This window comes from Thalassophryne amazonica, chromosome 8 (genome assembly GCF_902500255.1).
Source record: "Thalassophryne amazonica chromosome 8, fThaAma1.1, whole genome shotgun sequence".
NCBI lineage: Eukaryota > Metazoa > Chordata > Actinopteri > Batrachoidiformes > Batrachoididae > Thalassophryne > Thalassophryne amazonica.
In genome coordinates, this window is record NC_047110.1 from 27,896,131 (window position 1) to 27,922,353 (window position 26,223).

Genomic DNA, 26,223 nt, shown 5'->3' on the forward strand with positions numbered 1-26,223 from the left:
CTACGCTCGCTGTTTTGATGGGGAGCGCTCCGCCAGAAAATCCGCAGCGCCCGCTGCATGGTCTTGGTAACTGCAGCTCCGTGGCCATGATTTGGATTCTTTGTGGGTCCCGCATCCGTACCACCGGAGGCAGTGAGCGAAGGGAGAGCACGCGCATTGTCTTCTGCGTGTGTCTGGTTAAAATGTTCTCGCCCAGAAGAAAAAAGAGAGTGTTTACACAGGAGAGAAAAGTGAGAAAATGTTCATGCCTGTTTGAGAAAAGTGTATAAAGTGTGTAGTGAGGAGTTTTACAGCCTTAAAACATCTATAATAATTATAAAACTAACGCTGACTACTTCGCGGATTTCGCCTATTGTGGGTTATTTTTAGAACGTAACTCTCGCAATAAACGAGGGACCACTGTATATATATATATATATGTGTGTGTGTGTGTGTGTGTGTGTGTGTGTGTGTGTGTGTGTTTGAATATATAAAGAAGGGATAATACAGCTATACAGTCACAGATGGTTCCAGGGTTTAAACGTAAAAGGGTTTACTCTGGTCAAAATCAATAGACAGCATGCTGTGTAATTGCCGGAGAGGATGATTAATTGGTGTTTAGAGGATGAGTTGTGGGTACATCCCATTTTTTTGGCAGCTGCCAGCCATATCGATGGCACAGTAATGAAGGCAATAATGAGGGAAGCTTCAGGAGGATGTGGAATGCGAGGAACAATAGCAACATCTGTGCCTCTCTACAGTTTGAGGATAATTGAGACCATATTTCATTTTCTTTTTGAAAGCTAGCCACAAGTGCTGCCAGCTTCTCTGAAAGATCAGACATATTTATTTGACACTGTGACACTAGCGTGTGCGTGTGTGTGTGTGTGTGTGTGTGTGTGTGTGTGTGTGTGTGTGTGTGTGTGTGTGTGTGTGTGTGTGTGTGTGTGTGTGTGTGTGTGTGTGTGTGTGTAATTTTTGTACATCACCACATTGGAGTTGGAGTGTTACAGTCAAGATGTGCTTTTGCTGAAGATTGTCAGCTTCAATTCAAGGTGTTTAACAAAAATATTTTGTTAAACATTGCATGCATTTAGAAATTGCATCCATTTTTATACATTGTTCTTCCACTTCCACATGCCATCAATAATTGTACAAACTAAATTCAGCAATGAATGGCATTAGAGGACTGACATATACCCCATACACTGTACACACCATGATAAACGTACAAGTAAATATACACTCACCGGTCACTTTATTAGGTACACTGGTTTAATTGCTTGTTAACACAAATAGCTAATTAGTCAATCACATGGCAGCAACTCAATGCATTTAGGCATCTAGACACGGTGCGGTCGACTAAACTGAGCATCAGAAAGGGGAAGGAATGGGGATTTAAGTGACTTTGTTCTTTCTGTCATGTGATTATTGAGTGCCTCTTTTCTTGTGTTAGTCTCATGTCAGTTTTGCCTCTGTTGTTCTTATTCATTTTTGAGTTTCATGTTGGTTTTTGTATCTTGTACTTGGATTTATATTTTGGTTTTGTTACTTCCTCCATTATGTTTTATTTTCTTTGTTGATATGTTTAATTTCTCCTTACCCTTAGATGTCACTTTAGTTTTCAGTCAACTTATGTACCTTCAGTTCTCATGTGTTTGTTCATCCTGCTCTCCATGATTTTACACACCTGTTGCTTATTAGTTTGTTTTTGTGTTTAAGCCTTCACCTGTCTCAGGTTCAGTTGCCTGTTGATACACTTTGGTTCCCGATGGTTGCATTTTGTAAGTATTTCTCCATGTAATGTGTAGTTGTCATGGAGTCCTGACACAACTCCACATTACAGAGAAATGTGCAAGGTTGGGATTTGAACCAGGATACTTCCACTCTGACACCAAGCACACTAATGACTTTGCCACCACTCCTTCCTAAAAGTGATGGTCTAGTGGTTAAGGCATTGGCTTGAGACCAGAAGATCCTCGGTTCAAATCCCAGCCTGACTGGAAAATCACTAAGGGCCCTTGGGCAAGGTCTTTAATCCCCTATTGCTCCCGGTGTGTAGTGAGTGCCTTGTATGGCAGCACCCTGACATCAGGGTAAATGTGAGGCATTATTGTAAAGTGCTTTGAGCATCTGATGGAGATAGAAAAGCGCTATATAAATCCAGTCCATTTACCATTTACCATACATGTGCATATGGTAAATGGTAGGGGTGGGGTTTGAACCAGGAACTGCTTGGCCACCACCCCTGCTTCTGCTGCTACTACTACTACTACTACTACTACTACGACTACTACTGCTACAAACCCAATTCCAATGAAGTTGGGACATTTTGTAAAATGCAAATAAAAACAGAATACAATGATTTTCAAATCCTCTTCAACCTATATTCAATTAAATACACCACAAAGACAAGATATTTAATGTTCAAACTGATAAACTTCATTGTTTTTGTGCAAATATTACCTACAGAAAAATAAACCGTGCAAACGATGGGACTGAATTAGAATAGTAATAGCCCCCTTGTGTCTGATGATTTGCGGACGTTCTTGCTGTTATACATTTGCAAATAGGCATTTTACATCAATTTGCGATAACCAGTATAACCGTATAACCAGCCTAAACGTCTGCAAATCATCAGACACAATAGGGTTATTCTCTAATTATATCTACTGTAAATCAAACATGCCCCAATCACTCTCAGTTTTGAAACTGAAGTGTAGACTGGCACTCACTATCATCTAACAAATCTTATCCAGATTGTGGATTTTGTGTGTACATTTGAGTTTTATATTGAAAAGCCAATTTAGTGTACATTTTACATTATATCTCATTCAGAAGTGCCACAATAACTCTAATTTTTCTGTTATGGATTTACCTACACCACCAAAATTAGATGGAGGTTCCAATGTTATGCCTGTTTGTCTATCTTCCAGTTATCAGTCGGAAACCAAGTGCCAAAAAGCAATTAAAAATTAATAGCAGAGATGTCTGTGAAAACGATCTGAAAACGAATTCAGTGAAAAAGTTGAAAAAAACCTGGCAACACCACAAAAAGCTTTGATTCCAGTGCATGAACTAAATACATTCTCCTGACATTTGATCACATCTAATTTACCTTATGAAAAGCCACTTCTAACAGGACTTATATTTAATTTGACCAGTTATTCATGGGCTCTGAAAATGGAGGGACTATGTTGAAAATACTGTCTATTCCTAAAAGGTCAATGTAATATTTATGTGAATACCTACAAGGACCTCTTAAGAGTTTCATCTCTGCTCTGTTGCAGTGATGTACAGAAGAAAAATTACAAAAATGGTTTCACTATCCAAGTACATATGGACCTGACTGTGCAGCCTCCCTCACCGAGCAGTTCAGGTGGTCTACCTGATTCTCTAAGCTGTAGGGGAGCAACTTAAATGACAGGTTCTGTCTTTATCGACACACCTTCCACGTCTTGCCCCAGCCGCGCCATCCTTTTGTCTCTTCGTTTGCTGTGAAGACGCCATTAAGCCAGCCAGTGTTTGACAAGAAAAATGAAGTGCACGATTTCCAGTGGCCTCGAGTGTCTTTCTGAATAATGAGCGTATCACGCGGACGACCCCCCTTTTCTCTTCCCATTCTGTACCACTGCTTTCACACTTCCCCTTGAAGTTGCAGTCTGCTGAGAGTGAAGGCGTCTTTCAGTCCGGAACAGATCACGTAACACCCAGCAGCCTAAATCTGGAAAACCCGGATGAGAAGGATTAAATGAATGGAGTGGATTTTCTTGAAGGAATCCTCATCCCATGTAAAAGTGTTTCAGAACACTGAGCGAGATGTGCTTTGTTTCAGCAAGTATCCAAACCAATCGCATGTTGATGCTACATTATAAGATCGTGCAAATAGCTACAGTTGTTTGACCCAAATTAATGTACGAGGTCTATTAGAAAAATATCCGACCTTATTATTTTTTTCAAAAACCATATGGATTTGAATCATGTGTGATTGCGTCAGACAAGCTTGAACCCTCGTGCGCATGCGTGAGTTTCTCCACGGCTGTCGGTTGCGTCATTCACCTGTGAGCAGGCTTTGAGTGAGGAGTGGTCCAGCCCCCTGATCATTGTTTCATTGTCAGGAAATGGCGGAATGATTTGGGCTTTTTTTCCATCAGAATTTTTTCAGAAACTGTTAGAGACAGGCAGCTGGAAACCATTAGAAAAAATTTATCTGGCTTTCAGTGAAAATGTTACAGGCTTGGTAGAGAATAAGGAGTGTTACTGTCGCTGTAAGGATGGCCCCCAGTGGCTGTGGGGTGCGCCGTGCTCCGAAGCCACCATCAACAGGCTGAACGACCATTTCATTTCTAAACGGATGGCTATCTGGATCCATGACCATCGTGTGCCATTTCTCTGGTTATCACAAGAGCTGGACATCAACCATTTTCTGGCAGATTTCACTTTTAACAAGAGATTTTGTCATGGGAAGCCGAGCGGAGGCTTCGCGCGTCACTATGGATTCGCTACTGGAGCGAGACAAAACCACCTCCGTTTTGGTCTCACAGGACGGCTTTGAGATGGCGTTCAGACAGCTGTCGGTGGTTTTTCCATCAAGTGATTATCCGAGAAATTGTGGATGTGCCTGGAGATGCCAGAACATGTCCCGTGAGGCTTCATCACAGCATTGCTTTGTGCCATGCGACACCGCCGCAACGCGCGAAGCCTCCGCTCCTCTTTCCATGACAAAAACTCCTGTAACAGTGGAATGTGCCATTCATTTCCAAACTGGAAGCTGTGTTTTATCCGGGATGTCATCTGGCTAGCACAGGAATTGTGAAAAGACGTGGACATCAGTACTTTTTCGGCACATTGAGACAGAGGTGCGGAGGAATTCCGCGCGTCGCGGCGGTGCCGCATGGCGCAAAGCAACGCCGTGATGAAGCCTCACGGGACATGTTCTGGCATGTCCAGGCACATCCACAATTTCTCAGATAATCACTCGATGGAAAAACCACCGACAGCTGTCTGAACGCCATCTCAAAGCCATCCTGTGAGACCAAAACGGAGGTGGTTTTGTCTCGCTCCAGTAACGAATCCATCGTGACGCGCGAAGCCTCTGCTCGGCTTTCCATGACAAAATCTCTTGTTAAAAGTGAAATCTGCCAGAAAATGGTTGATGTGCAGCTCTTGTGATAACCAGAGAAATGGCACACGATGGTCATGGATCCAGATAGCCATCCGTTTAGAAATGAAATGGTTGTTCAGCCTGTCGATGGTGGCTTCGGAGCGCGGTACGCCACCAGTCGCTCTGGGCCGTCCTAAAAGCAACAGTAACACTCCGTAATCTCTTTGAAGCCCATAAAATTTTCACCAACAACCATATGAATTTCTCGAATGGTGTCCACTTTGATGTCCCTCACAGTTTCTGAAAAAATTTTGATCAAGCAATGCAGCAGTCTCTGAGTCATTCCTAAACAATGAAAAAAACGACGAGAGAGGTGGACCACTCCTCACTCAAAGCCTGCTCACAGGCAAATGACGCAACCGACAGGCGTGAAAAAACTCACGCATGCGCACGAAGGTTCAAGCTTGGCTAACGCAATCACACGTGATTCAAATCCATATGGTTTTTGAAATAAATAATAAGGTCGGATACTTTTCTAATAGACCTCGTATACTCTGCCTCCATACAGTTAGGTTCATAAGTATTTGGGCAGTGACACAATTTTTCTGATTTTGTCTCTGTACAACACCACAGTGGAGTTGAAACAATCAAGAATCCTATTTCTGAAATCCTTATCTCCTTTGAAGTAGTGTGCTTGGGACTGCACACACTGCTCCCAGCGGTTCTGCCATTGTTGGAAGCATTTCTGGAAGCATCTTTTGGAACGGTGTTCAGCTGAGCTGTCAAGTTTCACATTTTGTCTTCTCATGACTTAAATCAAGTCCCTTTTAGTGTCATTTTGATCTTGGGGAACAGCCAAAAATCAGACAGAGCCATGTTAGGAGAGTAGGGAGCCTGACAAATTACAGAAGTGATGTGGTTGGCCAGGAAAGCTTGAATCAGCTGAGCAGAATAGGCGGGCGCCCTATCATGATGGAGCTGCCAACTTGTCGCCATCCACAGATCTGGTCATTTGCAGTGCACAGCATCATGGAGGTGACAGTGGCCCTCCTGATAATGCTTTTTATTAATATATTGGCCTTCCATTGCGTGTTCATGATGCGCCACCCACAGGTGTCAAAGAAAATAGTCAACATGACTTTGACATTGCTACTGTGGTTTCTTTGGCCTCTGTGATGTTGGATGCTTCCATTGTGATGACTGAAATTTGGTTTCTGAGTCAAACCCGTAAATGGATGTCTCATTATCAGTGATGACTGGGTTCAGGAAGTTGGTATCACTGTTTGTGTATTATGTTCTGCGAGACCTTCGGGTGCAATTGCTTCAGCTCCACTGTCAGCAGCTTCAGCACAAATTTCACTGACACTCTCCACATGCTCAAATCCTCCATCAAAACAGAATGTACCAAACCTGTGCTTGTCCTCATGTCATCCGCAAGTTTGTGGAACGCTGACACGACGGTCATCCACGATCAAAGTCCATAGTCTGTCAATCACTTGGTCATTTCGGCTTCCAGATGACCTGCCGGAATGTTCTTCGCTTTCCATTGATGTGTGCCCGATTTTGAAGTGGTTATACCACTCTTTTATTTACATTATGTTCATGGCATCATCACCAAAAGCCTGCTGAATCTTGGAAGTGGTTTCCACTTGGGTATCACCAAGCTTTAGGCAAAATTTTATGCTCAATTTGTTCCATGATGTAGTTGCAAATCTGACGGGTGCTCAGTACACGGGTTCACTCTAAGGCTGACTGCTGGCAACTGATGCACTCTGTGGGTGGGAAAAAAATCCATGCATGTGCAAGAAGATTCCCTATACCTCCCCACGAAACAACAACTTGCTTGCTCATTTGTTTCCATGGGTAAAATAAGGTCAGATACTTAGTGAATGCACCTTGTATATAAATCATCAATCGTACAGTCTCTTTTCTTGAGACAAGTCAGGGAATAGATACAGTACATGAACATTTCCTAACTGGTAAATATGTTGTGGGCTTTCACATTAGTCATTAAGAAATGCAAAAGGGTATGGGACTGTATGGTAAATCTATATGGAGCCAGCAGTTCACAAAAACAAAACAAATCTGTGTGACTGTCCAAGAAGGAGAGGGAAGCCACCAAGCCATCCGCTTAGATTTGACGTGTTTTATTCTGTGAAAATCCTCTATTTCAAACCACATTGAAGCTGTTAGTGTTGATGCTCAAGTCAAAACACTCACCATGCACAGTTTCTCCAGTCACAACCACAGCAACCTATATCCTTGTAAAATGAGACAAATGTGGGAAGCCACCAAAACATCAACAACTCTGAAAATCACTTGATTTTTTAAAAGGCTTACTGTCGTACCGTACTGTTTGTATGTCTTAATGACTTATATAAATGTAGTCCAAGACGTATTCATTGATTTGGAACTGTTTGTGTGTCCATTACATGATGTGTAAAGTAAACTGGTTCCAAAAGTGATCATATTATGTGATTATATAATAATTATTACATTTAATTTGTCCAATTACCTATGATCTCTGAAAATGGAGGCACTTAAAAAAAATGGATGTAATTCCTGAATTGATAATGCAAGGGTTTTGTTGAACCACTTGAATTAAAGCGCAACGTTTACCCTAGAAATCTTCATTGTTTGATTTCAACTCCATTGTGACAGTCAACAGAGACGAAGTAAAAAAAAAACCCCCAATAAACTATCCAAATATTTATGGAACTGAATATCTGTTATTTCCATTCCTTTTAGTGAAAATAGCTCAGCTCTAGTGGCTCATAAGCAAAGCTACCATGCAGAGTACAACAGGAAACTCCAAAGTTATTTCCTTGCCCAGCTTTATTTCTCCCAATTACAAGCGTGTGAGCAAGCAGTCTGACACGACTGACCTCCTCTCGGTGAGCCGTGGTCATGACTTGAAGGCTCTCTCTGCTTATTATAACAGAAGTGTGATGGTAATAGAAAGAAAGTCTGCACCACAGTGATAGCACCACCAGAAAGGATAGGCTATTATCCACCGCTATGTGGCGGTAGTAATGGTGAGAGAGAGGGCATCCTATCTGTTATGGAGATGATGCATTTTCAATTGCTGCTGTCTGTTATATATCAGTGGGTGATGATGGCGGGAGAGTGTATCCTCTGGCTTATGGTCGTGATGCCAACGAAATGACAGAAATGCCCTCGCAGAGTACCGCGTTGTGTTTTTATGATGATTGATGGAATGAAGACAGTAGTTGGGCTTTTCCTCTCCGAGGTGTAATGACAGAGGACCCGCTCGTGTGTTGAAACAGAATGAGCAGAGGTTGGGTGCATATGTGTGTGTGTGTGTGTGTGTGTGTGTGTGCGCGACAAGCAAGAGCTTCACAGTCAAAAGCGAGCCTTAGTTAGCTGTCTGCTTGGCGCTTCGCCGCCCCTGTGATGTACGTTTATGGCCCATCATCTCGAGCCAATTACCCCTGCCTCAATACGGGAGCACCCTGCCTTACCATCATGGCCATCAGTGTGTGAGCGAAACGGCGACAGTTAGCACTCCTGGACATCTCTGGAAAAGCGCTGTTTTCCTAAGGGGAGCTCAGGAGATTCATCTTCACAGGGAAGCCACTCCATTGCAGAGTCCTCTGAGTTTACAGCCACTTTGGGAATTGGAGACGTGTTTACTGTTTGCGTTTCTTTTTCGCGTGGCAGGGGGTGTTATAAGTTCACAGCATGTGTGCAAAGTCTCGTGCTCTGTCACATGCACTCATCTGTGTGTATGAGTTTGTTAGAATGTGTTTATTTGTGACAAGTTAGTCAAATTCAAACAGCGTAAAGAATCTGATTACTTCAAACCAATAAACTCAAATAATTCAAACATAAATGATTATTTTTATTAAGTAAAGTGGACTTTTTGGTGGATAAAAAGTAAATAATAATGATGGTGATGATATTCGCATTTTCATTAATATTGCAATGAGTCCACCAGATTCAAAGTGAGCTAAAACATATCCAGACATCTACTTTCCAAATGCAGACATGCATAAATTAAATTTCTAAACTTATAGACCCAGTCATAATAATAATAATAGTAACTAGTGTGTTGCCCATGGGGATCTATGGGCTCTAGATTCATAGTGTTTCTGAAATAGGTAGCTTACATTTTTCAAGGATGGTAATAAATGATGTAAAGTTTTTGGAATGTTTTTAGAACCTTAGACCTCAACAGTTTTTAGAAGAACAACTCAACCCTTTTATTTCCTGTTAATTACATCATCTTTGAATGTGGATTTACTGTCTTAATGTATTTATAAATTGTTTAGGTTATTTTTATCATATACTTATTATTATTAATACTTCTGTTTTGTCACATGATTTTTAAATGGACCACAATGGAAATAAATGTTTTCACTTTCTTGTATCATCCATGTATTTTTAACATATTTACAATTATAATATATTTTAAACTTACTAAATAAAATCATGCACACATGCTTTTAAGATGTAGATGATTTACTGCCCCCTGCTGGAATGGCCTGAGAGTCCAGTTAGTACTTGGATGGGAGACCTCTTTGGAACATCAGCGGCTGTGTGTGTTTCTCCAGGCAGAACTGGAGTTGTGTCAGGAAGGGCATCCTGCGTAAAACTTGTGCCAAATACCAATGCAGATCTAGTAGTATTTACTGTGGCGACCCCGAATGAATTGGGAGCAGCCGAATGGACAACAACATTGTTCAGTGTTGTTAGCTACTAGCCGTAGTTTCTCTAAAAATATAATTCCTATCAATGGTCTCTTTTAGTGGCATTCATCCTTGACCCAAAGTACATAAGCATACCAAACAGGAAAATGTCAGGTCTCCACACTTTGTCCGTATTCAAAGTTGTACATACTATGATTTGTCTTTCTTGCATTCTGCTGCAAGCAGGTGCTTTTAATTTTACACACCCACAAACAACAAACACAGATGTGTCAGAAGACATCAAATACACTACACTTTTCACTCATGGTAACAGCAACATGATTTAACCCAGTCGTGGTAACTGCAACATGACACATAATTAAACTGACTAAACCAATTGAACAACAAAAACACAATACGTCAATAGCACTAACAACACTGTTAAACTAACATGAACGACAATAACAACATATAAAACCCCAAACGTCCATGGTGCATTGCAGCACAACTGTTGTGAAAGTGTCGTGACACGGACCCACAACAGGGGGCGTTAATGAACGGACAATGGATAAGCCAAAAGTAACAATTTAATGTTGTGAATCGCACAACGACGTACAGACAATAACAATATGGTGGACTGTCAATTATACACCAGGTGACGTGTGGGCAGGCTCGACGATAGAAGACGCCTGGCGAGAGAAGAGCCGGATCCCACACAGCTTCCACCACCAACGGAGCTGAAGAACACCGGAGCCGCCAAGCCCTGCACCCCAGGTGGCTGCTGTCTTCAGCAGTCAGACCCAGTACTGCTGGCAGAGAACAGAGCAGAGCAGAGAACGGGCGCCTCCTGGCGCCCGACCAGGCTTGTCCGGGTGACGGGTGTAGAAGTCGGCCAGGAGGGCCGGGTCCAGGATGAAGCTCCTCTTCACCCAGGAGCGCTCTTCGGGGCCATAACCCTCCCAAGTCCACCAGATACTGAAACCCCCGGCCCTTTCGACGGATGTCCAGGAGCCGGCGTACTGTCCACGCGGGCTCCCCATCGATCCGGGCAGGAGGCGGCGCTGGTCCCGGGGCACACAGTGGTGAGGTATAGCAGGGCTTGAGTCTTGACACATGAAACACGGGGTGTATCCGCAGTGAAGCTGGCAGCTTCAGCTTCACTGCGGCCGGACTGAGGACTTTGAGTATGGGAAATCAATCAATCAATCAATCAATCAATTTTTTATATAGTCCGATGTACCTGTCCTTTAGTTTGTGGGATTCCACCTGCAGGGGGATGTCCTTAGTGGATAGCCAGACCTCCTGCCCGGGCTGGTATGCAGGGGCCGGGGAACGCCGGCGGTCTGCATGGGCCTTAGCCCTCGTCCGGGCTCTGAGCAGGGCAGAGCGGGCGGTACGCCACACCCGACGGCACTTCCTCAGATGGGCCTGGACCGAGGGCACCCTGATCTCTCCCTCCACTAGCGGAAACAATGGGGGCTGGTACCCCAAACACACCTCAAACGGGGAGAGGCCGGTGGCAGATGAGACTTGGCTATTATGAGCGTACTCGATCCAGGCCAGATGGTCACTCCAGGCCGTCGGGTGCGCGGAGGTCACGCAGCGGAGGGCCTGCTCCAGTTCCTGGTTCGTCCGCTCTGCCTGCCCATTTGTCTGGGGGTGGTACCCAGACGAGAGACTGACGGTGGCCCCCAGTTCCCTGCAGAAACTCCTCCAGACCTGGGAGGAGAACTGAGGACCACGATCCGAGACAATGTCTGATGGAATCCCATGCAGACGCACGACGTGGTGGACCAGGAGGTCTGCAGTCTCCTGGGCCGTCGGGAGGTTCGGGAGGGCCACGAAGTGGGCCACCTTGGAGAACCGGTCCACTATCATTAAGATGGTGGTGTTGCCCTGGGACGGCGGGAGGCCCGTGACAAAGTCCAGGCCAATATGAGACCAGGGGCGACGAGGCACGGGCAGAGGCTGGAGGAGGCCTTGGGCCTTGTGGTGGTCAGCTTTGCCCCTGGCACAGGTGGTGCAGGCCTGGACATACTCCCGGACGTCGGCTTCCATAGATGCCCACCAGAAGCGCTGCCGGACCACTGCCACGGTCCTTCGCACCCCTGGATGACAGGAGAGCTTGGAACCGTGACAGATGTCAAGGACCGCAGCCCTGGCCTCTGGTGGGATGTACAACTTGTCCGGGCTCCGTGTCTCCACATCCAGGTAAGGGTGGCCACGACAGTGGACTCGGGGATGATGGTGTCAGGGGGGTCTGACGGCTCGGTCTTGACCTCCTCTTCATGCACCCGGGACAGGGCGTCAGATCGTTGTTTTTTTGTCCCGGGGCAGTAGGTGAGCCGGAAGTCAAAACGCCCGAAGAACAGCGACCAGCGGGCTTGCCTGGGGTTCAGACGCTTTGCGGTCTGGATGTACTCCAGGTTCCGATGGTCCGTGAAAACCGTAAATGGTACTGATGCTGCCTCCAACAGGTGTCTCCACTCCTCAAGAGCCTCCTTCACCGCAAGAAGTTCCCGATTGCCGACGTCATAGTTCCGTTCAGCTGGGGTCAACCTGCGGGAAAAGTAGGCACATGGATGGAGAACCTTGTTGAACTCCCCGCTCTGAGATAGCACGGCTCCTATCCCTGAGTCAGAGGCGTCCACTTCAACTGCGAACTGGCGCTTGGGATCGGGCTGCACCAGAACCGGTGCAGTCGAGAACCGGCGTTTCAACTCCCTAAACGCAGCTTCGCACCGATCCGACCAGGTGAAGGGGACTTTTGTGGAGGTCAGGGCTGTCAGGGGGCTAACTACCTGACTGTAGCCCTTGATGAACCTCCGGTAGAAATTTGCAAAACCGAGGAACTGTTGTAGTTTCCTACGGTTCGTTGGTTGGGGCCAATCTCTCACCGCCGCAACCTTGGCCGGATCAGGGGTGACGGAGTTGGAAGAGATTATGAACCCCAGGAAAGACAAAGAAGTGCGGTGAAACTCACACTTCTCACCCTTCACAAACAGCCGGTTCTCCAACAACCGCTGTAGGACCTGACGTACATGCTTGACATGGGTCTCAGGATCCGGAGAAAAGATGAGTATATCGTCTAGATATACGAAGACAAACCGATGCAGGAAGTCCCACAAGACGTCATTAACCAATGCTTGGAATGTCGCGGGCGCATTGGTGAGGCCGAACGGCATGACCAGGTACTCAAAGTGACCTAACGGGGTGTTAAATGCCGTCTTCCACTCATCTCCCTCCCGGATCCGAACCAGGTGATAAGCATTCCTAAGATCCAATTTCGTGAAAATTTGGGCTCCATGCAGGGGCGTGAACACTGAATCCAACAGAGGTAACGGGTATCGGTTGCGAACCGTGATCTCGTTCAGCCCTCTGTAATCAATGCATGGATGGAGTTCGCCGTCCTTCTTGCCCACAAAAAAGAAACCAGCACCCATCGGGGAGGTGGATCAACCCGGCAGCTAACGAGTCCCGGATGTAGGTCTCCATTGATTTGCGTTCCGGATGTGAGAGGTTGTACAGCCTGCTGGACGGGTACTCAGCGCCCGGTATCAAATCAATGGCACAATCGTACGGACGGTGCGGGGGCAGCGTGAGTGCCAGATCCTTGCTGAAGACGTCAGCAAGGTCGTGGTACTCGGCTGGCACCGCCGCCAGATTGGGGGGGACTAAAACCTCCTCCTTAGCTGTCAGACCGGGTGGAACCGAGGATCCGAGACATTCCCGGTGGCAGGTTTCGCTCCACTGAACCACAACCCCAGACAGCCAATCAATCCGGGGATTGTGTTTTAACACCCATGGAAAACCCAAAATCACTCGGGAGGTAGAAGGTGTTACATAAAACACAATCTCCTCCCTGTGATTCCCAGACACCACCAATGTCACTGGCTGTGTCTGGTGTGTGATTAGTGGAAGAAGGGTGCCATCTAGTGCCCGCACCGACAATGGTGACGGTAAGGCCACTAGAGGGAGCCCAACCTCCTTTGCCCATCTGCTATCCAGCAGATTCCCCTCCGACCCCATGTCCACCAGTGCTGGGGCGTGAAGGGTTAGATCCCCACTCAGGATCATGACTGGGATACGTGCAGATCGTCGGGGTCTCCCCACGTGGATGTTGTGACCCACCCTTAGCCCAGTCTCTAAGGACGAGTGCTGCTGTTTTGACCGTTTGCGGCATTCTCTCTGTGTGTGCTCGGTAGAGCTGCAGAGAAAACACTCTCCACGGATCAGCCTCCTTTGTCTCTGATCTGATCGCTCTTTGGCCATGCTCCCTAGCAACGTCAGCAGGGGGAGCTGTCGTCACGTGGAGAGCCCTGGCAGCGGAGCGTGGGGAAGTCGGCTCCCTTTCGGACCCGGGAGGAAGAGGGACGGCTTGTGCCTGACCACGCCCTTCGTCTCGCTCCCATCGGTGTTCTGTTAATCGGTTGTCTAACCGTATAACCAGGTCGATAAGCCCATCTAAATCCCGCGGCTCGTCCTTCGCCACCAGGTGCTCCTTAAGGACCAGAGACAGTCCGTTTACAAAGGCGGCGTGGAGCACAACAGCATTCCAGCCGGCTCGCGCTGCCGCGATGCGGAAGTCGACTGCATACTTCGCTGCGTTCCGACGCCCCTGCCGTATCGACAGCAGCACGCTTGAAGCGGTCTCGCCTCTATGAGGGTGGTCGAACACCTGTCGGAACTCCCTCACAAACTCAGTGTAAACCGTTAGGAGCCGTGAATTCTGCTCCCAGAGCGCCGTAGCCCAGGCGCGTGCCTCTCCTCGAAGCAAATTTATAACGTAAGCCACCCGGCTAGTGTCTGACGCGTACAAGACGGGACGCTGTGAAAAGACGAGCGAGCACTGCATCAAGAGGTCCGCGCACGTCTCCACACAGCCTCCGTACGGCTCCGGAGGGCTTATGTATGCTTCAGGGGAAGGTGGGAGGGTTCGTTGAACGACCAGCAGAATGTCTGTCTCTGGCACACGGTCAGCAGGAGGAGGTGCTGCAGCAGCACCCTGAGCATGCGCTTCCACCTGGGCGGTGAGAGCCTCCATCCTACGATTGAGAATAATGCTCTGCTCGGTAACTAAGTCCAACCGAGCGGTAAAGGCGGTTAAGATGTGCTGCAGCTCACCCAACACGCCTCCTGCTGGCGCCTGTGCACCTCGCTCTTCCATTAGCTGTTCAAGCGATGGTTGACGCCCCTCGGGATCCATGACACTGGCCGAGAAATCCTGTTGTGAAAGTGTCGTGATACGGACCCACAACAGGGGGCGTTAATGAACGGACAATGGATAAGCCAAAAGTAACAATTTAATGTTGTGAATCGCACAACGACGTACAGACAATAACAATATGGTGGACTGTCAATTATACACCAGGTGACGTGTGGGCAGGCTCGACGATAGAAGACGCGTGGTGAGAGAAGAGCCGGATCCCACACAGCTTCAACCACCAACGGAGCTGAAGAACACCGGAGCCGCTGAGCCCTGCGCCCCAGGTGGCCGTTGTCTTCAGCAGTCAGACCCGGTACTGCTGGCAGGGAACAGAGACAGTACTGATGAGTGTGAGTTCGCACACTCAGTAATCCCACAGTCTGTATACAGTTAGGAGGGAAAACCTCCACCTCCAATCACACACAGTCCACACCAAACGCCAATACCGCAGATAAGGCAAACACCACAGGAAAACTGCTGCAAAAGAGTTCAGACTATTATTCAGTTTTAAGTTAGCAGAGAAGTTACCTGAATGGTAGCTGATTTCTCGGCGGGGAGGTGGAGTTGCAGTCCGGCCTTTATGGTGGTGGTGATGAGTAGTGGATGAGTGACAGCTGGTACGGATGATGAGTGACAGCTGTCACTCCCGGTCGCTCCGACGCCCTCTCGTGCTTGAAGCCCGCACTTCAAGCAGGGCGCCATCTTGTGGTGGTGGGCCAGCAGTACCTCCTCTTCAGCGGCCCACACAACAACAACATCCATTATTCACTGTTGTTAGCTAATATTTTCTCCAAAAATATTAGTCCTATCAACTTTCTGTATTTTTCATCCTTGACCCAATACATAAGCATACCAAATGGCAAATGTCAGCTCTCCCCAGAGGCCACTTGGCTGTAATAATAATAATAATAATAACACTTGTAATAATAATTCATAGTGGTGGTGGTGGTAGTAGTATTAGAATACCATTGCAGCAGTAATTATTCACAGGGTCATTTAAAAAAAATAGATGGCATTTACAAAACTTATGGGATGGTACCAAGGTATTATATGTGCTTGTTGCCAGTGCGGAAGGTTCGCAGTTCAAACCCCACCCCTGCTCCATTCTCCAATATGGAGTTGAACCAGTAAGGGCATCTGGCATCAAATTATTCCAAATCAACATGTAGATCCACTTCAGCTTGGCTGTGGCAACCGCAAATGAAAACAAGGGATAGTCTAAAGGGACTTGCTCAGGCTAGGATGATATCAATATTTCTTCCCACCCTCAGTGTTTACCTAAATATGAAGTGGACGATTACTGAGTGACAAAAACTGACTGAGTTAACTTTCACCCTAAAATCTTTGAATATACAGTGTTTTGTATGCCAAATTCACAGTGTTGTTTATTCTTTCTTTCCTGAGGAAGGGACCGCTTGTTATCAACACTGAATGTGCTATATCCTCAGAATTTTAATTTGCAGAAGTACCCTGACTGCTGCTGTGGAGATTAATATTTTCAAGTATCTTGCACAGATGCTGTACTTTTCCTTACTCTGATTCCACACCAGAGTTTAATGTGGATTAAATGAGCATTATAATACAAATATTAATTTTGAAAGAAGCAGTTAGGCATAGGTTTGTAGGGAGTCTGCTTTAACCAACAAAGCCACAGCTCCAAACGTTTCCTGAAATCCAAGCATTATAATGCCGATTTATTTTTGAAATGTGTTTCAAAATTACAGCTCATTTGAATGAAAGGAATGTGGGGTGCATCTGGAAAGTATTCACAGCGCTTCACTTTTACACATTTTATTACATTACAACCTTATTCCAAAATGGATGAAATTCATTTTTTACCTCAAAATTCCATACAAAATAACTTTTGGACCTTATACACTAATCCAGAAAGCGAAATTGACACTGAACAAATATGTAGCATGCAATGCTTTAAGGAGATGGAGAAGCAGGAGGTCAAACCAGCTTAAATGCATGAATTAGGTTATTAAAATTATTTTTCATGCTTGTGATTTTCTAAACTATATTGAATGCAAACAACTTTTTAACTTCATTATTTATGTGCATATGGATCATCATCTGATCTTGACACACAACACCTTTTTTGGGAACCTCTATGTTTATGCTTCAGCATAACAACATTTTTACTCTTTAGGTCTTTTTTTTAGGGTTTTAGAGAAAAAAAAATGCCAGTTCCAATGAAGCTGGGACGTTGTGTAAAATGTAAATTAAAAAAACAGAATACAATGATTTGCAAATCCTCTTCAAACTATATTCAGTCGAATACACCACAAAGACAAGATATTTAATGTTCAAATTGATAAACTTTATTGTTTTTGTGCAAATTTTTGCTAATTTTGAAATGGATGCCTGCAACACGTTTCAAAAAAGCTGGGACAGTGGTATGTTTACCATTGTGTTACATCACTTTTCCTTCTAACAACACTCAGTAAGTGTTTGCACTTCATATTGCACCACACATTTTCAATGGGCAACAGGTCTGGACTGCAGGCAGACCAGTCTAGTACCCGCACTCTTTTACTAGGAAGCCACGCTGTTGTGACACATGCAGAATGTGGCTTGCCATTGTCTTGCTGAAATAAACAGGGACGGCCCTGAAAAAGATGTTGCTTGGATGGCAGCATGTGCTGCTCCAAAACCTGGATGTGCCTTTCACCATTGATGGTGCCATCACAGATGTGTAAGTTGCCCATGCCATGGGCACTAACACACCCCCATACCATCACAGATGTGTAAGTTGCCCATGCCATGGGCACTAACACACCCCCATACCATCACAGATGTGTAAGTTGCCCATGCCATGGGCACTAACACACCCCCATACCATCACAGATGCTGGCTTTTGAACTTTGCACTGGTAACAATCTGGATGGTCCTCTTTTGTCCGGAGCACATGACGTCCATGATTTCCAAAAACATTTTGAAATGTGGACTCATCAGACCACAGCACACTTTTCCACTTTGCGTCTGTCCATTTCAAATGAGCTCAGGCCCAGAGAAGGTGGCAATGTTGTTGATGTATGGCTTTTGCTTTGCATGGTAGAGTTTTAACTTGCACTTGTAGATGTAGCGACAAACTGTGTTAACTGACAGTGGTTTTCTGAAGTGTTCCTGAGCCCACACGATAAGAATCTTTACCCAATGATGTTGGTCTTTAATGCAGTGCCACCTGAGGGATCAAAGGTCACGGGCATTCAATGTTGGTTTTCAGCCTTGGCACTTACGTGTAGAAAGTTCTCCAGATTCTCTAAATGTTCTGATTATATTATGGACTGTAGAAGATGGAATCCCTAAATTCCTTGTAATTGAACGTTGAGAAACATTGTTCTTAAACTGTTGGACTGTTTTTTCATGTAGTTGTGCACAAAGTGGTGATCCTCGCCCCATCTTTGCTTGTGAATGCCTGAGCCTTTTGGGGATGCTCCTTTGATACCCAGTCATGACACTCATCTGTTTCCAATTAGCTGTTCTTTGAGCATTCATCAACTTTCCCAGTCTTTTGTTGCCCCGTCCCAACTTTTTTTGAAACGTGTTGCAGGCATCCATTTCAAAATGAGCAAATATTTGCACAAAAAAAAAAAAAAGTCTATCAGTTTGAACATTAAATATCTTGTCTTTGTGGTGTATTCAATTGAATATAGGTTGAAGAGGATTTGCAGATCACTGTATTCTGTCTTTATTTACATTTCACACAACGTCCCAACTTCATTGGAATTGGGGTTGTATATTCATGTTGTCAAATTTAGAAGTTTGTGGTTATTGGTAGATTCAGCTCAGTGTTTTTGCTGTTCATCAGTTCTCTGTTGTCACAGTTGGCTTCAGTTTGCGAATTAGCAGGTGTTGAAGCTAACTTTTAGGTTAGTTGTGCTCACCACTGAAACCTCATTATGTGCACTATATATATATATATATATATATATATACGAGGTCTATTAGAAAAGTATCCGACCTTATTATTTTTTCAAAAACCATATGGATTTGAATCACGTGTGATTACATCAGACATGCTTGAACCCTCGTGGGCATGCGAGAGTTTTTTCACGCCTGTCGGTTACGTCATTCGCCTGTGGGCAGTCTTTGAGTGAGGAGTCGTCCACCCGCTTGTCGATTTTTTTCATTGTTTAGGAATGGCTCAGAGACTGTTGCTTTGTTTGATAAAATGTTTTTCAAAACTGTAAGGCACAACTGAGTGGACACCATTCAATAAATTCAGCTGGTTTTCAGTAAAAATTTTAACGGCTGATGAGAGATTTTGGTCTGGTAGTGTCGCTTTAAGGACGGCCCACGGCGCCTGACAGCGATCTGCGCTTCGAGGCGGCAGCGTCTCGCCGTTTCAAGTTGAAAACTTCCACATTTCAGGCTCTGTTGACGCAGTAAGTCGTCAGAGAACAGAGAACTTTCAGAAGAAGTCGGCATGAGGAGTTTATTCAGACATTCCATTGTTAACGGTCATTTTGTAATGAAAGAACGTGCGGGCAGAGTCGCATGTCGGGCTGGACCCGACCGCGGGGGGTTGCGGCAGGAAAAACACCTCCATTGGAAATCTTAACGGGCAAGTTGGAACATGCCCAAGCTGTTAAACAATTTCTCAGTTACTCACTTGTTGAAAGCCATTAAAAGCCGCCTGAATTCTACAAATGGTTTTCAACACGGAGGTGTTTTTCCTGTCGCGGCGCACACAGATTTGCCGAGTCGTCACGGAAACAACTCGGCGAATTTGCGCGTACGTCTTTCATTAAAAAAATGTCCTTAAACAGTGGAATGTCCGCATAAATTCCTCATGCCGGCCTCTTCTGAATCTTCTCTGTTCTCTCACGATGTCCTGGGTGAATTAAGCCTTAAATTAGGATGTTTTCAGCTCTAAACAGGCCGACGACAGCGCCTGGAAGCGCTGCAGGACGTCCCACTCCGTGGGAAGTCCTTACACCGACAGAAACACCCCATAATCTCTCATCAGCCGTTAAACTTTTCACAGAAAACCAGCTTAATTTCTCGAATAGTGTCCACTCGGATATTCCTCACAGGTCCAGAAAAAATTTTGATAAAGCAACGCGCGCCGTCTCGAGCAGCGTGTGAAACAAAGGAATTCAGCCGAGAGGGCGGGACCACATCTCACTCAAGGCCTGCCCACAGGGAAATGACGTCACCGACACGCGTGAAAAAACTCACACATGCGCACGAGGGTTCAAGCATGATTGGTGTAATCGCATGTCATTCAAATCCATATAGTTAAAAAAAAAAATAAAAGGGTCGGTTTATTATCTAAGAGACCTCGTATATATATATATATATATATATATATATATACGAGGTCTGTTAGAAAAGTATCCGACCTTTCCGCGTGGAATTCCTCCGCACTTCTGTCTCAATGTGCCGAAAAAGTGCTGATGTCCACATCTTTTCACAATTCCTGTGCTAGTCAGACGACGTCCTGGATAAAACAACAGCATCCAGTTTGGAAATGAATGGCACATTCCACTGTTACAGGAGTTTTTGTCATGGAAAGAGGAGCGGAGGCTTCGCGCGTCGCGGCCATGTCGCATGGCGCACAGCAACGCCGTGATGAAGCCTCACGGGACATGTTCTGGCATGTCCTGGCACATCCACAATTTCTCAGATAATCACTCGATGGAAAAACCACCGACAGCTGTCTGAACGCCATCTCAAAGCCGTCCTGTGAGACCAAAACGGAAGTGGTTTTGTCTCGCTCCAGTAGCGAATCCATCGTGATGCGCGAAGCCTCCGCTCGGCTTTCCATGACAAAATCTCTTGTTAAAAGTGAAATCTGCCGGAAAATGGTTGATGTCCAGCTCTTGTGATAACCAGAGAAATGGCACACGATGGTCATGGATCCATACAGCCATCCGTTTAGAAATGAAATGGTCGTTCAGCCTGTTGATGGCGGCTTCGGAGCGCGGCGCGCCCCACAGCCGCTGGGGGCCGTCCTTAAAGTGACAGTAACACTCCTTATTCTCTACCAAGCCTGTAACATTTTCACTGAAAGCCAGATAAATTTTTCTAATGGTTTCCAGCTGCCAGTCTCTAACAGTTTCTGAAAAAATTCTGATGGGAAAAAAGCCCAAATCATTCCACCATTTCCTGACAATGACACGACGATGAGGGGGCTGGACCACTCCTCACTCAAAGCTCACAGGCGAATGACGCAACCGACAGGCATGGAAAAACTCACGCATGCGCACGAGGGTTCAAGCTTGTCTGACGCAATCACATGTGATTCAAATCCATATGGTCGGATACTTTTCTAATAGACCTCATATATATATATATATATATATATATATATATATATATATAAAATTTAGTTTTTTGTTGTTTTTTTTTTAAAGTGCGCTTTTCTGTCTTATTGTGGACTTGCTTAGTTTTTCTAAACTGCTCAGTTACCAGCACTTAAAAAAAAAAAAATCCTGTCCAGTAACTTAAGTACCACCTCCACAGAATGCCCGTAGGAAGTTTGTATTCCTATAGAAAATTGGGAGCTAAAAAAATTAAGTAACAAAAGACCATTACCAGATCAGTACTGCATAATAATGCCTAATACCACCACCAAACCTATTGAATTTTAAATAGTGTTGTGAAATGCCATCACCAGAATGCAGCACTTTCAAATACCACCAGTTGTAATATAAATAATAAAAAAATCATAACTCGTGAATATACCTGTACAGTATTTAGCACAGTGCTTTAAGGTTCCATCAAATTATTTTATTTTACAAACTATATCTCATAATTTTTTGAATGGTTTATATGTTAAAGAATAAAAGCTGAAGGAAATTAGTTGTAAGGCCTGAAAGAAGGAATACAGTTGTACTCAAAATCTTTGGCATCCCTGATCATTTTCATGATTCTCCTTTATAAATCATTGGTTGTCTGGATCAGAAATTTCAGTTAAATATATCACATAGCAGACAAACAACTGATACGTATTTGGGAAGTGAAATGAAGTTTATAGTATTTACAGAAAGTGTGCAATAATTATTTAACCAAAATGAGGCAGGTGCATAAATTTGGGCACCCTAGTCATTTTATTGATTTGAATACATTTCATACTAATTATTGGAACACAAATTTGGTTTATAAGCTCATTGACCCTTGACCTCCTTACACAGGTGAATCCAATCATGAGAAAGGGTATTTAAGGTAGCCATTTGCAAATGTTTCCCCTCTTTGCATCTCTTGTAATGAGTGGCAACATCGGAGCCTCTAAAACACCTCTCAAATGACCTGAAAACAAAGATTGTTCAACATCATGGTTTAGAGGAAGGATACAAAAAGCTATCTCAGAGATTTCGGCTGTCAGTTTCCACGGTGAGGAACATAGTGACAAAATAGAAGGCTGCAGGCACAGTACTAGTTAAGGCCCGAAGTGGCAGGCCAAGAAAAATCTCACATAAAATGAAGCAAAGGATGGTGAGAACAGTCATAGTCAACCCACAGACCTACTCCAAAGACCTACAACATGATCTTGCTGCAGATAGTGTCTCTGTGCATCATTCAACTATACAGCACACTTTGCACAAAGAGATGCTGTATGATGCTGTAATGCAGAGGAATCCTTTTCTGCATACACGCCACAAACAGAGTCGATTGAGGTATGCTATAGCACATTTGGATAAGCCAACTTCATTTTGGATTAAGGTGCTGTGGACTGATGCAACTAAAATTGAGTTATTTTGACATAACAAGGGGCGGTATGCATGGCTGAAAAAAGGACACAGCATTCCATGAAAAATGCTTGCTACCAACAGTAAAATTTGGAGGTGGTTCCATCATGCTCTGTGGCTGTGTGGCCAGTGCAGGTACTGGGAATCACATGGATTCCAGTCAGTATCAGCAGATACTTGAGAACAGTGTTCATGAATCAGTGATAAAGTTGAAGTTGCACAGGGGCTGGATCTTTCAACAAGTCAATGACCCCAAACACTGCTCAAAATCTGCTAAGGCATTAATGCAGAGGAACAAGTACAACGTTCTGGAATGGCCATCTAAGTCCCCAAACCTGAATATTATTGAAAATCTGTGGTGTGATTTTAAGCGGGCTGTCCATGCTCGGAAACCAACAAACCTGAGATGTTTTGTCAAGAAGAATGGTCCGAAATACGTTCAACCAGAATCCAGACTCTCACTGGAACCTATAGCAAGCATTTAGAGGCTTTTATTTCTGCAAAAGGAGGATCTACTAAATATTGATGTATTTTTTTTCTGTTGGGGTGCTCAAACTTTTACATACAACTGTGTATATATATATATATATATATATATATATATATATATATATATATATATATATATATATATATATATATATATAGTTAGTGGCTTTATATGGTGAAATAAACAACATGGAAACAAATTTAGATGGAAATCTGTAAGCAAACCAAGGTTTTACAAGACAGAGATGCCACGAAGGGCTCCATCTTGGAAGTACTAATGTTACAATGTCGAAATAAAGGTTTATTGTCAAAATCAAAGTTTTGAAAATTAATCCCCCAAATTTTCAGAACAAATTTTGTGCCATGCTCAAGCCATATCTGAAAGCTGAGAGAGATATGTGAGCAACATACTCACACAGACATTTCTTGCTTTATAGATAGATTTGCTTCCACCTAACATTAATTAATTTAATTTATTTTACTTAAAATGAGATGGATTGTTGACTATTTAAGTTACGAAACTTAAATGGACTGAGGTAACAGTCACCTCATAATATTTCAGGAGAGGTTTTGCGGTCCATATTTGAATGATCTGTGGTGGATGCTGAGACAAATTGCACCAGCGTGTCCTCCCAGATCTGACCTGATGTCTGTTCTCCACATGATGCATCACAAACACCCTACAGCTGTGACGGGAAATCATTTTGTGTTCTTTCTCTTTGGTTTCCAGGTACAGCTGGGCCCGATTTGCTCCTGTATTCCATCCAGGTCTCTGGTTTCTCCTGCAAACACATCTGATTTTTACAAGGTAAATGATAATTATTTTGGTCTTTTCTCTTTTCTTTTTCCATGAAAAAGTGTTTGTGGCAAATTACACTGCTCACGCATTGATCAGAGATGTTGGCTGAGATTGCACTCACTGTTCTCCTGCAGGGAAATGACATTAGAAAAGGTAAAATGAATCAGATGTGCTGCATAGGAGCCATGCAGACTAATCAGCTTTTAGTGGGGAGCTGTTTTCCACTCTCCTCACAGTAATGAGAAGTATGACTTTATCGAAGGCCATTTTTGCACTTGATTTTCCAGTGATTCCTGCGTGAAACTGCAAATGCACACAAAATGTGAGGTTTTTTTCCTCTCATTCCATATTCATACTGTGACAGATTGAAACTGCAAATGTGTGTTTGTGTTGGCCAGATGAAGCAACGGTTCTGCCCAGAGGGTTTATCAGGAAGGAAAATATTGACAGCCAACAGTTGCATTTTGGTGGTGTTAATTGCTTTTCACACTTGTGCGATACACACGGCAGTCACCAAGCACAACAATTGTAAAGGTGCCACCATATTTATGGCCATGTTGATCTTCTGAGGTGGTGGCTCATCCAGTTCGTGGTGCTGACATTTTTTTACTTAATTTCCCGCAAATAGTTTCTTTTGTACACAAATAATAAAAGCACTGGAATAAGGAGATAAGAACTGGTTTAGGTGATCCACAAATGGCATTGTGAACATAACTGCCACTCCGTTTTGATTTTGGAGTTGAGAAAACTAAAAAAAAATAACATTTCTTGTTTGATGGTCATGAAGGAAAATTGGTGAACCAGTAGTGCATGTTCCCTCTGACTTCACTTTTTTTTATTTTGTGGCAGAAGTTAAAATGAGGTCAGTCAATTTGTGTAGAATGTTTTACGCGTATTTCCTTTAACCACCATCAGAGGAGGCCAGAGGTTATGTGATTTCATGTCTCTTTCTGAAAGACAGACATGGATGGAATTTGTTTTTTTTTTTTTTTTTGCAGATTTAGTTTTTGGATTCTTTATTCGGCAGCAAACTAGAGGCAGTCTCCTTCTTATATCTCTATAATATAGCAGTTTCCCCCAAGGAGGTGCCTTGTGACATTTCAGATGTCTGTAGATACAGTATGCTGTGGATAAACAGGCTTAACCCTCAAGTGACCAAGCTATTTGTACTTATCATACCTATACATTTTCCTTTATTTTGGACAGATATTCTGAAATGTTCTAATATCATTAGTTACTGGTTTTATATAATAAAATCAAAGCTTGTAATGTTTAAAAAAAAACATCTTTCAGGGGTCACAAATGACATAGCTGTCAGAGAAACAGCTTGACAAATTCATGGTAAGACACATTTTTGTATGGTTAATAAAAATATAAAAGCTCTTATAAGTATTTGCAGAAGCACAGTGGCTTAGTGGTTACCACTGCTGCCTCACAGCAAAAAGGTTGTGGGATCACTTACCACCTGGGGCCATTCTGTGTGGAGTATATATATATATATATATATATATATATATATATATATATACTTGGTTAGAATTATCACAACTAGCAAAAATATGTAGGCACTGAATAATCAAAATATGCCTTAAAACTAGACAGAAATGTTAAAATTGAAGCAATCTGTGCTCACGTCAAGCAATTACATCACACTTATTTAAGACAAAATTCCTTGAAATGAATATTTTATGAGTATGTCCTAGATTGAGCAGATGATAAGAATTTATATCTTAAAAATAACAGCAATTGGAGATTTGTGATGTCCACCAACACTGATCCAGATCACCTCCAAAATTGAATGGAGTCTTCCATGGCCTAATATCTATCTGTGGTGAAACTCTTGTCAAAATTTGTGCAGTAGTTTTGATGTAATCCTGCTAACAGTCAGACAAATGAATAAACACAAATGATTTTATTACATCCTTACGTAATAGATAATAACTAGAAAAAAAAATCTTAAAATACGATTTTTATTCTTTTTGTTTAGCCAGCTTCCAGAAGTGATGCCTTTATTGGTTACACTAAATGGCTTTCAAGACTACAAAAAATAAAAAAAATCTTAAAATAAAAAATAAAGTTCTTGAAATCACCGTGATTTTGTTTCTGTAAGTAAGTACCTTACGCTGCTCCCTTGTTTTCACTTGGGGTTGTCACAGCAGATATGAGGTGGAAACACGTTGAATTGACACGCTTTATGTCAGATACGCTTCTTGACGCAACGCCACATTACATGGAACCTGGAACCTTCAGCACTGAAACCAAGTGCACTAACCACTTGGCCACTACCTGTGCGCAGT

The 26,223-nt window shown here is 43.8% G+C and overlaps 1 protein-coding gene across 1 annotated transcript in view; it reads left to right on the top strand.

The window, feature by feature from the left end:
• The window catches only part of mgat4c (mgat4 family member C), a 568,633-nt gene that overhangs the window by 246,440 nt on the left and 295,970 nt on the right, over positions 1 to 26,223 (top strand). Inside the window, exon 3 of the mRNA XM_034175902.1 lies at positions 23,858 to 23,935. The gene's annotated coding sequence lies outside the window, so the exon portion shown is untranslated. The remainder of the gene's footprint in view (positions 1 to 23,857; positions 23,936 to 26,223) is intronic.